Source organism: Haliotis cracherodii, unplaced genomic scaffold, assembly GCF_022045235.1.
Source record: "Haliotis cracherodii isolate W230 unplaced genomic scaffold, xgHalCrac1.p SCAF_12, whole genome shotgun sequence".
Lineage (NCBI taxonomy): Eukaryota > Metazoa > Mollusca > Gastropoda > Lepetellida > Haliotidae > Haliotis > Haliotis cracherodii.
Window position 1 is genome coordinate 11,059,888 of NW_027266267.1, and position 14,079 is coordinate 11,073,966.

The window sequence follows — 14,079 nt, forward strand, 5'->3', positions numbered from 1 at the left end:
TAGAGAAAAAAAAATTCTGCATGAGCATGTGATTTCATCACACTTTCCAGTGCAATTGTATCTGATTATTTTCAACAGAAATTTAGGAGTGACAGCTTGGTGCCTTGTGATTGGTTTCAATATAGTGCCCTTGTTGCTCTTGTGGAGCGTCCAGCCCCATTCTGTCGCATCCATATTGTTGCCTAGCCAGGTCTGCACTTGGAGTCATACTCGTTGGCTGGGCAATCTGGCAGCATCTGATGTCAGTGGAAGGTGTCGAAGGGGTAGGTAATTTGAGCTTGATACATACCTTCTGTATTCTGTGAATTTTGTCACACGTTCAGAATTCAAATCCAAGCCAGGCATACAGCCGTAGAGGATAAGTGCCTGATTACAAGCCTGCTCGATTTCTGCATGGTTTCCACCTGTCACCATGAAAACCTTTGAATATTCCTGAGACCACCCCTATGCCATATGACCTCAATGTTGTGTCGGTCCCTGACAATGCATGTACAAAGAGCAAAGAATGGCTGAGATTAGGATCAAGGATCATCTGTAGGATGAAGATTTCAATGATGTTTGTACTTGTCTGAAGAAAATGGCCTCATGGTATCGGGTCTGAAGTGATATTGCAACAGGATGAGAAGGTCGGTGTCATTCCCTACCACTACCACAGGCTGTGTTTGAGCCAATGTACAGGCAGACATTGAAATGTCATAGTCAGCATCTCCGGATGATTGTTTAATCTGAAAACCCACCTTTATCGATTTTTGACCCCAACAGAGTGATGAATTTCTGTTTGTTTCTTTCATTTCCGAAGAGGGCTTTTTCTTCATTTTTAGAATCATGTCTGGTGTGAAATCCACATCCACTCCAATGTCACTTCCAGTTCTTCTCTGATGGGTCTCATCCTTGGTCGAAAAACACCACAATAACCATCAAACACGATAAGAGCATTGCAGAAGTGGTTCCTCAAGAAATGACCCCGCACAGCTTGTGACACTGATTTGCCGGACAACATCTGATCTGTACTATCCTCTGAATATACTTGAGCGATGATCTCCTTTAACCCAGATCCAGCCATCAGATTCCCAACTGTATGGAATCCCCCCAAGACCAGGGCTATTTGATGCAATGGGCTCTCAGCTGGCCGTGATTCGATGATCATGTATGCAATTCACCAAAGTTGCTTGTCGATTGTAATAACCGGTGTGATTCCATGTCGTCTGGCATGTTTGGAAATATACTCCAGCGTTGATCTGACACAGGTTTTGTCACTTAGCTTATCATATCCACTAAATTACAATGACCATATTTGTGTTATAGTGTGATACTTTGTCAAACTTGTCAAGGAGGCAGAAAAGATAGGGACATGTCGAATGCATTATTGCCTGACCCAATGACGGAGTATGGGGTTTACTGTTTCAGCTCTTGATGCTTGAAGGAGGATGCGTAATGCATGTGGGAGGTAATCAAGATTGGTGTCAATCAGTGCCATCTGCTCATTGTCGAGATACACATCAACATGTTTCGACATGCTCTCTACCTGCGTATGAACGTATCCTCCCCCAACTTTAATCAAACTGTCCATGTCGGATTTGTCCACCTTTGCAACATTTTCATATGCCGTAAGAGATGCAATGTTAGGTTGTTGCCTGATTGTAGTTATGAATACCTTGTTCCCATAGTAATTCATGAACTCCCTTTTCAGCTGAGATGTAGTGTGTAGTTGATCATCACTCAGTGCACTCATTGACTTCATAATGTGAAGCAAATTGTCCAAAGGAATCGTTTCATCATCATTCTCTTCCAAGTAATAAATGTCAATCTCAAATGCTTTCATCTAGGACATACACTTCAGTCGACCAAGTCTCCGTTTCTTTGGTGGAGCCTCCTCATGTTCAATATAAGCTGCAGGTATACTTGTCCCTCTCCGAAAATTCTTATCACAAGCATGGGGATGGATAGCTTCTTCAGCTGGTAGATCGTATATGAGCACGATACTTGACTGTACCATCTTGGCCCAATCATCTTGCCTGTTGACACAGTATGTTGCAGACATATGTTGAGTAACTCAAGAGCCATTGCACGGCTGAAGTGCACTTCTATATAGATGTTTGTATGCAACATCCTGGTCAATACAAGTACCACATAGAAAACAGTGAGTTTTAATATTTAAGGCTTAAACATATGACCGAGGAGTTTTCTGCTACTTTGATTGCCTTTGGATTTATATGCATACTTCGACACTGTCTGTGTACCAACAGGCTACAGTTGTATATGATGTCTGGTGCATCTAACGTGCAGTCTGTTTGCGTTATTAATGCTACAGCAGCATTTTGCTGTCAACTTCACATAATCCTGGGGTTTGTCCAGGTTAACTGGTTCCATACATAGCAAACAAGTCGCCATCTGTGATCTACATAGGACACCTTCAGTTGAGAATAGTCACCTGCGAATAGTATTAGTTGATAGAAATATGGTTGACATGTGTACAGTTACAAATGTGGCTTTTCCGATTATAGCAAATGATTTTTGTGCTAAATGTCTTGATTATATCTTCTGAATTAACTTTTAATAAAGTTTCTGAGAAGCTAATACCATTTGAGAAAAATAACTGCTTCCTGGAGTTTGGATTATCTCGTTTGATTTTCCTTGAAACAAATGTTGATGTTAATTTTAGGGCTCTGTTTCAAATTTTATATTTATATTTGTTCATATTGTCATCAGTTATTCCTCTCTAGAGCCAATCAACTATATAATATACAAGTTTTCATTTTAGCTATAAAAGAAAAATAGCTTATACATACCTTTATGTTCTTGAGGTCTATCTTTAAAACATTGTATGCTCGGCCGCCATTTTGAAGAAGGGAATACTTTGGGTTTTTTCAATTATATTTGTTTCTAACTTGATCATTTATGTGAAGACAATAAACTGTATGATTTTATATGTTAAACGTCAACATTATAATAAATCGGTTCATTTTCTGCAAGAATTACTGATATTAACAAATTTATGTACTTTTTCGTCATTTTGAAGCATTATTTTAAATTTATATGTGAATTTTCCTTTCAAAATTGTTAAATATACATTTCTTTGCATTTATCCTGGCAAGCTAATATAGATAGACTCATCATAAATGTTTTTATTGTTATTGGTTCCACGTTTATGACTCTTTTTACTTTTGTTGGCGGCCATCTTAGATTTTACTTATTTTCGGATGGTTCCCCATGTCCGATTTTGGTAAACTATTTTTTATTTTAATGGATATATGTCAAGGCACCAACATCCAGCAATAAACCTTTTCCATCAATTTTGTTGAACCTGTACCTTTTAATTACTGGACTATAACGCGGATGGTAAAGTGTGTTGGAGAAACATATGGAATGTTCCAGTACGGTCCGGTGAGGGCACTGTGTAGACATTTCCAGTAGCTAGTTAGGCTGTATATATAGTGGTACAAGGGCGTGTTTGCGCATATCTCACACTTTTCATCACTCCAAGACCAACTTTAGTGAGTGAATCACTCATCACCCCGAATCCCTGCCTTGACCCGTCTCGGAAGCTTGGCCGCTGTCGCCGAAAGTGAAAATATCAAAAGGAGTTAGATATCTGTTCCAGTTGTTCAGGTACATCATTCTCAGTTACATGTATCATGCGTAGAAGAATAATATAGTACTTGTCAGTCTATATATATTGTGTGCTGAATGTTCATGTTGTTGTATTAACGTTGTGAGATGCAAACGAGTTCATTATTGCAAAATATGTTGGGAAGTAAAATCCTGTTTGCACATTCGTGTTGAAATAAATTTATGATATTTTTGCCTTATTTGGAAATATGTATTAAGCACAATCACTCCGATAGGATAGTAAGTATTATACGATTCAGACTGTGAAATGTTATTTGTAAGCTGTTACCCATTTTCTGATAATGGACATGACGGGAGTGACATGGGTATGTACTGGTTGAAGATCATATTTTACGAGCACTTCATCTCGGTGTTTTTTATAGAAAACCACAGGGTAATAGGAGTTATATTTTACAGGCACTTCGGGTAATTTAATAGATTTGGCTGAAGTGACATGAATGAAAGCATGACTGACTGACTGACTGACTATGGTTTTACGCCGCTTTTAGCAATATCCCAGCAATATCACGGCGGGGGACACCAGAAATGGGCTTCACACATTGTACCCATGATCGGGAATCGAACCCGGGTCTTCGGCGTGACGAGCAAACGCTTTAACCACTAGGCTACCCGACCGCTCCCATGAATGAAATAATGAAAATGTCAATATACTATAGTTATCCAATAACACTTCTCACTCCATTCCCCAAAAAAGGTCTTAAGCCTACATCTCTACCCATCAGATCCAACAGACATGCATTAAATGTCATGAAGTGGTTGGTAACTCCTCCATTATGTCTCCAATCTTTCACAACCAGTTCAGTCTATTCAACGATTTTGGAAGAAGCCAAGTATCTCTAAATATCTTTTGATAAAGTTTTATTTCCAAAAGCAAACACTTATGAGTTACATCTATTCACATCAGATTCCGCAAGCATGTACAACAGTAATGAAAAATTAGAACGGAAATATAAATGCATAATTATTGTGTCAATGACAGTAGCTTACAATTGAAGTTGGCAAACTTATCATACCGAACATATATGTGGTATCAGTAACCATACGGGAAACCGTTACCAAATCGTAGCTTGCTGTTAAAACTCATTCGAATAACACTTTCCAAAAATACAACATTCTAGTTAAGTTCTTAGGATATGCTATTAACTGAGTCATTAACTTTACATTGTCCATTGCATGACCACCTTAGATTCCTTTTCCTGTCCAGCCTCGATTGTTTACACACCGCTATGACAAAGCTGATATATTGCTTTGTGAGGCGTTAAACCACAAACACATGAAATACATCAATATACATCAATAATGATACAAACAACACATCAATACATAAAATAAAATAATCAACATAAAAACAACAGCATAATGTATCCATTGCAAGTGATTTAAAAAAACACATTGGTGAGTGAATTAATGATAGGGGCTGTTTAATCATTTTTGGTTGCAACTGAGCTAAGAAAGAGCTATAACGTGATTGCTTGCAATCTGGACTCCAGGTGCCGAGCTAACGAACTACCTGTTTCCACAAAAAGGAAAACCAAATCAAAAGTGTTGCACTGTGCAGATTTCAATGAGAATGAACAGCAATCGTTGACGTACATGTACTTGCTACACTTATGTTAACCCCTCTTCTGTACTGCTAGGGTATATTCTCTTGGTAAATACATGCATTAGCTTACAAAGTAAAAACAAAACCAGTAGGTTATGAACATTTTACATCTATCTTCAAAATTAGATTTAATTTGCTGCTTTTGATCAATCATAGTTCTTGTGTGACCCTAACTATCCTGCTCTGTGTATCGCCATACAGTGGTACGGTTACGTTCTGCTTGGTTTTATTAGCAGAGGTAGACAGTCTATCTAGGTCATGTTCAGTCTGTCGTATATTGATCCCCCGTTCCCCATGCTGTCATGCAGATCTTCAGTATCTTTTAGTGTCACGACCGAACAGTGGGTGGCACGGCTCTCTGAACTGCCGTTTATGCCGTTACTTTTACTAACGTCCTGAAAACTTATACCCGCTTCGGAATAAACCGTATTTGACGCAGAGGGAAGACTTGATTGGCGTGTTTGAGCTGGATTTACCTTTTTTCTACAACTGCAACAACAGCAGGCGATTATGGTAATTACGATGATGATAACTGCCGAAGTAACTCCTGCTGCAACTACCAAAAGAGTTGAAGAATCCTTTGGAGGAATTTCTGTTGTCGGAACTCCTATGGAGAGAGTGAATGGTACATAAGTTCCTGTAATAGAATAGTTGTCTCTTGAAAATAACCGTTTTCAGCAAATAAGTGTTAGTTGGTTTTAGTGTCAACACCGCATGCTGCTTCGTTGATTGCTGATGCACCCTAAAAACGTATACAGAGGTTATCACGCGAGTGTGTTTAGGCACGGTAAATATCCTGTATTAGGAATGGCGAGCTCTCACAAATATTACTTAAACATTGCATGTTTTCCTTGAATGTGAGCATTAATATGTATTACGTCAGTGGCTAAGTGATGTGTCGGTTGGACAGTGACAGTAGCCAATATAGTTCCAACTGAAGCCTGTTTTTTAAACAGTGGCGTAACTACATATAGGCAAAACAGCATGTCAAAGGGAAGCGACTTTAACCCCAGTCTATGACCGTCACGGCCACAGTTAGACGGTGACAGTCGCCCTGTCCTATTATAACGTCACGAAGTGCATTCAGATGTACATACAGTGATACAACGAAACAAGGAACAATTTGAACAAATGTCTGCAAAATCCAACACATTTAATTTGGGGGAAAAGTTCCAAGCCGCAGAGGTCTACAAGCACACAAATGGAAACCGATCCCGTCGCAACATTGTTCCTCAATTTATATCTCCAGAGCTGCCAAAGCTTGTACTATGCCTTTTCTACGTCACAGTTAGGCACTGGTTTTCAGTATATTAGACTGTTCTTTTGATAATGATAGCAATTATCCCATAAGTTTCTCCAGATTCCCGAATGACAAGGGCGAAGCCGTGTTTGTTTGCGGAATAAATTAGGCAGGACACTAGCCTAGTGGGATCAGTTTCCATATTCGTGCTTGTCAACCTCTCCGGCTTGGGGCCTTTTTCCAAATTTAAAATGGTTCACTCCAAACTGTCGGACGTCTCAATCAACTGATATGTCAGTGAAGTGTAACCAGTTTCACTGCCTGGTCTTACATACTTAAAAAACCGTATCCCAACTGTAAGCAGAGTAAAGTACCCTGACTCATTAAGTGATACAGATCAACCAGATTATGATTACAGAAGTTGTGTTTGATCTGTGCCCGGGTGCTTATGTTCTATAAACACATCTTCCGAGTAGGTTTTGTTCAATGATATAGAACATGGGACTGTTATGTGTATGCTACAAAATCGTTTATCTTGGAGTATTCTGCTTTCTTATCAAATAAACTAAATGCTAGAAAGAAAAAAATAATAAAAGCGACACAACCCTTTTCACATTGAAAGAGTAGATTGTATTATTCCACGAGCATGTGTTTATAAACCACATTTACATAGCGATGACACCATGTGTTCGTGAAAAGGTGCGCGTATCCTGCCCCACAGGTGGTACACGTCACCAACACAAATTAGGGAACAGCTTGGGACTTTCATTCTTGTCACTTATGCGTCAAATTTAGAAATGTCCCCCACATGTCAACCATACAACATTTGAAGCTCCACTGATCTATCGTCACCACGCTTTGTTACAAAAGTCCCGTCGTCGTCTTTGTGATGCGGGAAATAGACTCAATACATTGACGTTGGCAGTTTGCGGGTTTGAAAGACAGCCAACGTCTTTAATTTTGTCATTACAACCATATGGCCTTTCTGTACACATCAGTCGAATCCAGTGATTTTCTTTTTCGGGGATTATCCAAATGTAAATGTTGGTAGGCACAATTGGAAACATTTCTGTTGATGCCCGATCTATGCTGACTTTTGTCGATAATTCCTGTTCGGCCTCTCCAACATAAATCAATCCACAAAGTGCACATTAAACACCATATGCCCCAGAACGTATTAAAAATATAAACGTCTCCAAAACTCATAAAGTCAAAGTTAGGTAAGATGCACTAACAAGGCCAAGCGTACTCTGTTTCTGAGAGATTATCAGCGACCCAAATGCATATAAACAGAACAGCCAGAGGAATTCTATCAATTTCTAAAAATCCAAAATGAAATGATCATATCAATACCGACACATAAATCTTATCAATAAATAAAAACGAATTTTTTTTTATCAAAACTAAAACTCGCTTGGCAGCAAGGGACCAAAACAAGGACTGGTCAGCCCGGAGTATGTGTACTGCGTCTGCGTGTCGTATTGATGTTAAACTGCAGCATGGAATCTCAAGTTGCCTAGCACTATAAAATCGGCATTAGTCCGTGCTAGAAAAGCAGCCACACTCACACACACGTATGTGAAGGACAGGCTCCAGCTTAACAAGCGTGATGGCATATAGGCTGGGATAAGAGTAGCTTCCCTTTGATAAAGGGCAGTTACTCCAGCGGGCGAAACGATGGATTGCCGCAAAAGGCAAAGAGAAACAATTTGTCTCGGCAATTGTTACTTTTTAACTTTACTAATTGTTTTCACTTTTTTTCAGGCGAACGCTTGACTTTTATTAATCTCATTAAAATCAGATCTTAGTTTTTGCTACCACTAAACAAAGATCTGAGGACATCCCAATACAGGTCATGTCAGAACGACCTTTCGCGAATTTTGATCGACCAATGAAATGACTGACAAGAAATCGACATTAGCCAATCAGAATGCACCTTTCTCAAGCTTTACGATGCTAGTTTCAAACTGGCGACTACGCTTCGAAACATATTTTGATGTATTCTCGATTAAACAAATTAAAACTGACAAGAAGAACGTTCTGGAATGGCTTATAGATGGCGTATGGATATAATAGTAAAACCCGTTACTGTCGTTCGGAATACCCCGTGTTAAATATTTCGTGGTTGCATGATTAAATACACATTCAGACTGTCACTTTCATGATCTGGTAAACGACGCTCTGATTGGTTGTATGAAAGGTCGTTCTGACGTGACCCTAATGGGATGTCCTCAGATCTTTGTTCAGCGATAGCGAGAACTAAGATCAGATTTTAATGAGATTGGACTTTTATTGCACGTCTTTGTAATGGGTGCCACCGGTTGGGCAGAATACGCTCACTTTTTCGCCAACCGCTGGTTCATCATTCTTGTGATATTGTCGGAATCATGAATAGGAGATTTCTTATGAAAACGATGTTGTGGTGTTTACTTATGCTAACTGTCAAGCGTTAACTTTGACAGTTGAATATGCTTGACAAGCAGCTGACGTGGCTCAGTTCATGTTAACATTATACGTAGTTGCAACCTCCATACACATATTTCAAACTACGATTAATATTCAGGAAACGTGTCTTGGTATCAAATAAACAATCAGATGTTAAGAAACATGATTTACGATAAGAGTCGTATGTCAGTATTGTACTTATTTTACGCACATGTAAACATTTCAAGTTTGAATACACTGTTTTCAAGGCAATCCGTAAAACACAGCACGTTTGACTTCAACTGGGAATACATAGCAAAATAAAGTAACAGGAACCTCTGTAAATGGTATTATGTGTTACATTTGCACATTTACATGTGAATCACGGCATGACTGATACTTACTGTTTATTCTCTCTCTCTCTCTCTCTCTCTCTCTCTCTCTCTCTCTCTCTCTCTCTCTCTCTCTCTCTCTCTCTCTCTCTCCCTCTCTGTCTCTCTCTCTCTCTCTCTCACACACACACACACATACACACACACACACACAGACAAACGATACAAGTTACCTGCCTTAATTATATTTGAGTCATATGACGTACAGCTGGATCAAGACATAAATGATACTTACTATTCTGCTGTAGCTCGTTTATACCTTCAGGAGTAATATTCCACTGGTGATTACCACAGACAAACACAAGCTTAACGTTCCCGAAGTCAGCTTGTGTCACATTGATGGGTACAGTTTTGTTCAGGTGTTTGACAGAAGCGTTCCTCCCAGTGTCAGATGTACAGGTGACACTCCCGATCTGTAGTGTTAAGCTGTAAGCGTCAGAGCAGTGGTAGTCTCGAATGTCCACTGTGAGTAATATTCTGTCACCCAGATTCACTGAATCAGCATCCACATCACTGGTTATGTTGACAGAGGGAATCTCTAAAACATCACATAGTGCATAACTGTATACTTACATATCTCAATTAGCGGAATCTCTTGAACAAAACAGTTTGCATGTTTATCATTGTGTTCATAAATGTATCAGGTTAAGTTATCATCAAGTTACAGCATCTAAATTACAACTGGTATAGTCGTGAAGATCATGCTCATGTAAGGGACACAAGAAGGGGCATTGTCCCATCTTTGCATTTTGGCGTTGTCGCTTTTACAAAAACAAGCACAAGCTGTCAAAATTAACCACAGGTAGACAATGCAACAAGGCGACATTTTACCGTTCTCACGTCGTCGCATTGTCGCGCTTGAAATTATATTTTAGACATTTACCAAAGGGCGACAATGCGAGAACCACATGTTTTAAGTGCAGTTATATAACGTGTGGGAACAAGGATTTAAATGCATATCAATTCAGGTCACCGAATGTGGTGCAGGTGTTGGACTTAACGTTTATATAGTACTGACAAACCAGGAACCATAATCAGAACGAATCAGGATTTGAACAAGCGATGATAGGGTCATTCGAAATTCCACGATTTGAATGAGGGATCGCGTCCGTTTTTTAACGCCGCCTTGAACAATAATTCCGTCATTTCATAGCGTGTTAGTTGAGCAGAACCTCTTAAGTGATGCGTGTGTATGGTGCTGGAATTCGTAACCACAACCATACTTTTACTTTCGCACTGCTCAGCGAATTACTGACAAATATTCGGGCCCTAGCATTTTCGCATTCTTACGCTTTGGTTAATTTCGACAATATTTGCTAATTTTTGTAAGGGCGACAATGTCACTACATGAGAATGTCTCGTTCAAAAGTGTTGCACGTGTATAGAGACGTGCCGTCACGTGTGTGTGCATGCGTGCGCGTTTGTGTGCGACGTGTGTGCGTACGTGTGTGCGTGTGTGCGTGTGTGCTTGTACTCGTCCGGACTAATGCCGATTTTATATAGATATAGTGCCAGCACACCGAGGCACAGCAGACCGATCCTTGTTTTAGCCCCTTAATGCCGAGCGCCAGACAGGGTAACAACAAGTGCCATATCTGAATGTCTATTGGTATGAGGCGGCTGGGGTTCGATCCCTGGACTTCCGATCTCTGAACGAAAGCTCTACCTTTGACCACGAGGGTGGTCCGAACGAGATATGAGTATATATTGCAAATCAAGATACATGTAGAGATGAATGAAGACTGGGTAATCAGTCTTTTGTGGCTTTCATTAATTGCCCTTAATCTGTGAGAATGTTTCATAGATGACGTTTGATTTGTGTCATCGAACGGCTGCTTATAATATCCACCACTGGTTTTCTTGTTTCAAACTCAATAAAACGTCAACCTACTTGCGACAACAAGATGACAAAACGTTGCTCCATCGTCTCCATTATCCACTCAATTGGGATCGATTACATGCTTCAACAAATTCAGCGAGCCTGACCTCATGATCCCGTCAGTCGCCTTTTACGGCAAGCATAGTCGGCTTTTACGGCAAGCATTTCAGACTATGTGTAAAGATGGATAATAAAATTAGTCTCTTATAGCTTAGATTATTTCACAGTACTCTGTGTTGAAGTGAGTGAGTGAAATTTACCGTCACAAAACTTCAGCCATATTGTGACGGAACAGTTATAATAATTATATTTTGATTTGATTAAAAAGCTGTCAACGATGGACAGTAAGATAACTAGAGTATCACAGTTTCGATTTTTAAACTAGTTCAGAACAGTGAAAGAATACATTTACATTCAACAATACAATATAAAAAAGGGCTATAGATCACCAGCAGCCAAAGTGAGGCCACCGCACTAGGGACCGTGGGGACTTACATTTCTTTTGCTACCTGCACGGCTCCCCAGCAGGATTTACACCAACCCTTCAGCTGCTGGTGATGGGATACAATTAAGCCAACAGTTAACATAAACAAATATACTACGTTTAAAACCGATGTAAGAATGAATCTACTTGGAATGATGTGGTCTTACATATCCTCTTATGGGGGACAATAATTTTACGCTACTTCAACCCCCTTTGAGGATATAGCCACTAACAATCTAAGTTACATATTATACATTACCAACATAAAATATAGCTATGTACACCATTCAAAATTTATCAATAAGTTCAATTTATTTTAAAAAAGCCTAATTAAATGAGAATTGATTCTATTAAAAAGATCCGTCATTGATGATGATTTGAAATATTTATCCCACTCTGTGTTGGATGCGTTCACAGATGACATGTGATATGTATTCTCCCACTAGCATGTTGAGTCCCTTTGCTCATAATATCCACCACTGGTTTGTTTGATCCACACTCGACTATGTACATGCAGGAGTTATATAGCTAGAAAGTTGGTGAGATTGACGCAAATCAACAACCAATTAATGGATAATGCTTGTCACGTATCCATCTGCTTGAATGCAGCACTACATAAAAGGCATTGGTGATATCACACAAAGTTAACTCTTTACATTCCATTCATACAATGGTGGTTCAGGCTATGCTCACCTTTTCTCAAACAAATGGTATCATCAGTTTGATAATGATTCATGTACACATGCATAACTATTTTATCTTTTTGGGAAATCATTTTTCCTTTTAATTCACTTACTATTTATCTTTATTCTTCATTACAGGTCTACTTACTTGCGACAACAAGATGACAAAACGTTGTTCCCACATTTCCTCCATCAGTACATGACCAGTTCCCTGCATGTTGTGGTTGTACACTGATTATCTTGATTTCAGTCTGTGTTTGGTTGATGATGCTTGCATTATATCCTGACATGGGTGCAGTTTGACATCGCCGGACACTGTGGTGCAGCTCCGCATGGGCAGGTGTAAATGGTATTATTGAAGTCGTCAGACGTAGAACAGGTAATTTGAGCAGAAGTACCCAAGTAGGCTATGTCAGGACAGTGTATTACAGCTGTATCTAAGAGAAAACAAACAGGAAAATACATCATCATTTTGTTACCATATCAAACATGTTTAATACTTGGACATCCCGTCGTCAACACCTTATCTATTCAGTGTATTTCCGCAATCACAGTACACTATGCAATGAAGGAACGGTGTTTCTAAAATAGTTTGTCTCCAACATTGCTTCAATTGTAAATCATCTAGCCCAAGCCGTAGTACCTCGAATATGACGGGATGAACATAATAATTAGCATTAACGTATTTCAGACACCTACCACTCTGTGCCAGGAGAAATGTGAAGATGATGAGTTCCGGGAGGAGAAAGACCTTCAGGATGAGTGAATGCTTCATCTGTAAACATAAAGAAAACAATATGAACGTTGTCCTGAGTAAATGGCTAAGATTTGTATTTCTTGAAATGTTGGGTGATATCACTTGATAACAGCATTTCCCTAACGATAGGCTGCTATGTATGTTATTCGTATTCGACGTAATTGGCGTCATGTTTCTTGTTGTGATGTCATGCTATATTTTGATATATGCTTTTTGTGAATCAGTGACTTCCGTTGTGATGTTTTTAACCCGTGGATGCCGTTTTTTTCAGACGTTCAGTTTATATAAGTTCTGAAAATTGAACATTGTGCAAGAAATGCGCTCGTGCGGCACCGGGTCTACCTCTGATCATTCAATTACCCTGGGATGTACAATATTAAATTTTCTACCTGATTCAAATTTAAAGTAAAATTAAATGCAAATAAACTTGGCAGCGAAAGAAAGTACAGGTCGAGTTCCATGATTGATAAAGTATAACAAGAAGATGTTTTGTTGTCAATTATAATATTATCTAGGGAGAGGTTACACATTATTGATCAACGTCAGTTTGAATGAAATTGTGCAATCACAGGTTATGTAAGCTCAAGGTAAATAATGGTGGGGTAAGAAATTTCATTTTCAAAAGTTGTCTGAAATGTCACCAAAACATTGTCAGACACACTACAAGTTCATTGTCGACACAGTTGCCTTCAATAGCGTGTATGACCTCCAGCTGCCTCGATGCATGCTGTGATACACCGCCTCATCGATGACGTCAGTCTTATGATGACGTGGACTGGAATCCGTTGCCACTCGTCTCTCAGGGCCTGCTGCAATTCTTGTCTGTTGACGTGAGGCTTATGGCGTGCTCTAATCTGTCTGTCAAGATGGTCCCACAGATGTGCAATAGTATTCATATCGGGTGAGTGGTCAGGCCAGGGCAAAACGTCAACGTTCTGCTTGATTAGAAAGTTCTGAGTGACTCGTGTTAAAACAATGTCCCCTGCT

The 14,079-nt window shown here is 39.4% G+C and overlaps 1 pseudogene; it reads right to left on the reverse strand.

Annotated features, from left to right (window-relative positions):
• Nucleotides 1-5,484: 5,484 nt before the first annotated feature.
• Nucleotides 5,485-13,110, reverse strand: LOC139457000 (uncharacterized; annotated as a pseudogene).
• Nucleotides 13,111-14,079: the final 969 nt, after the last annotated feature.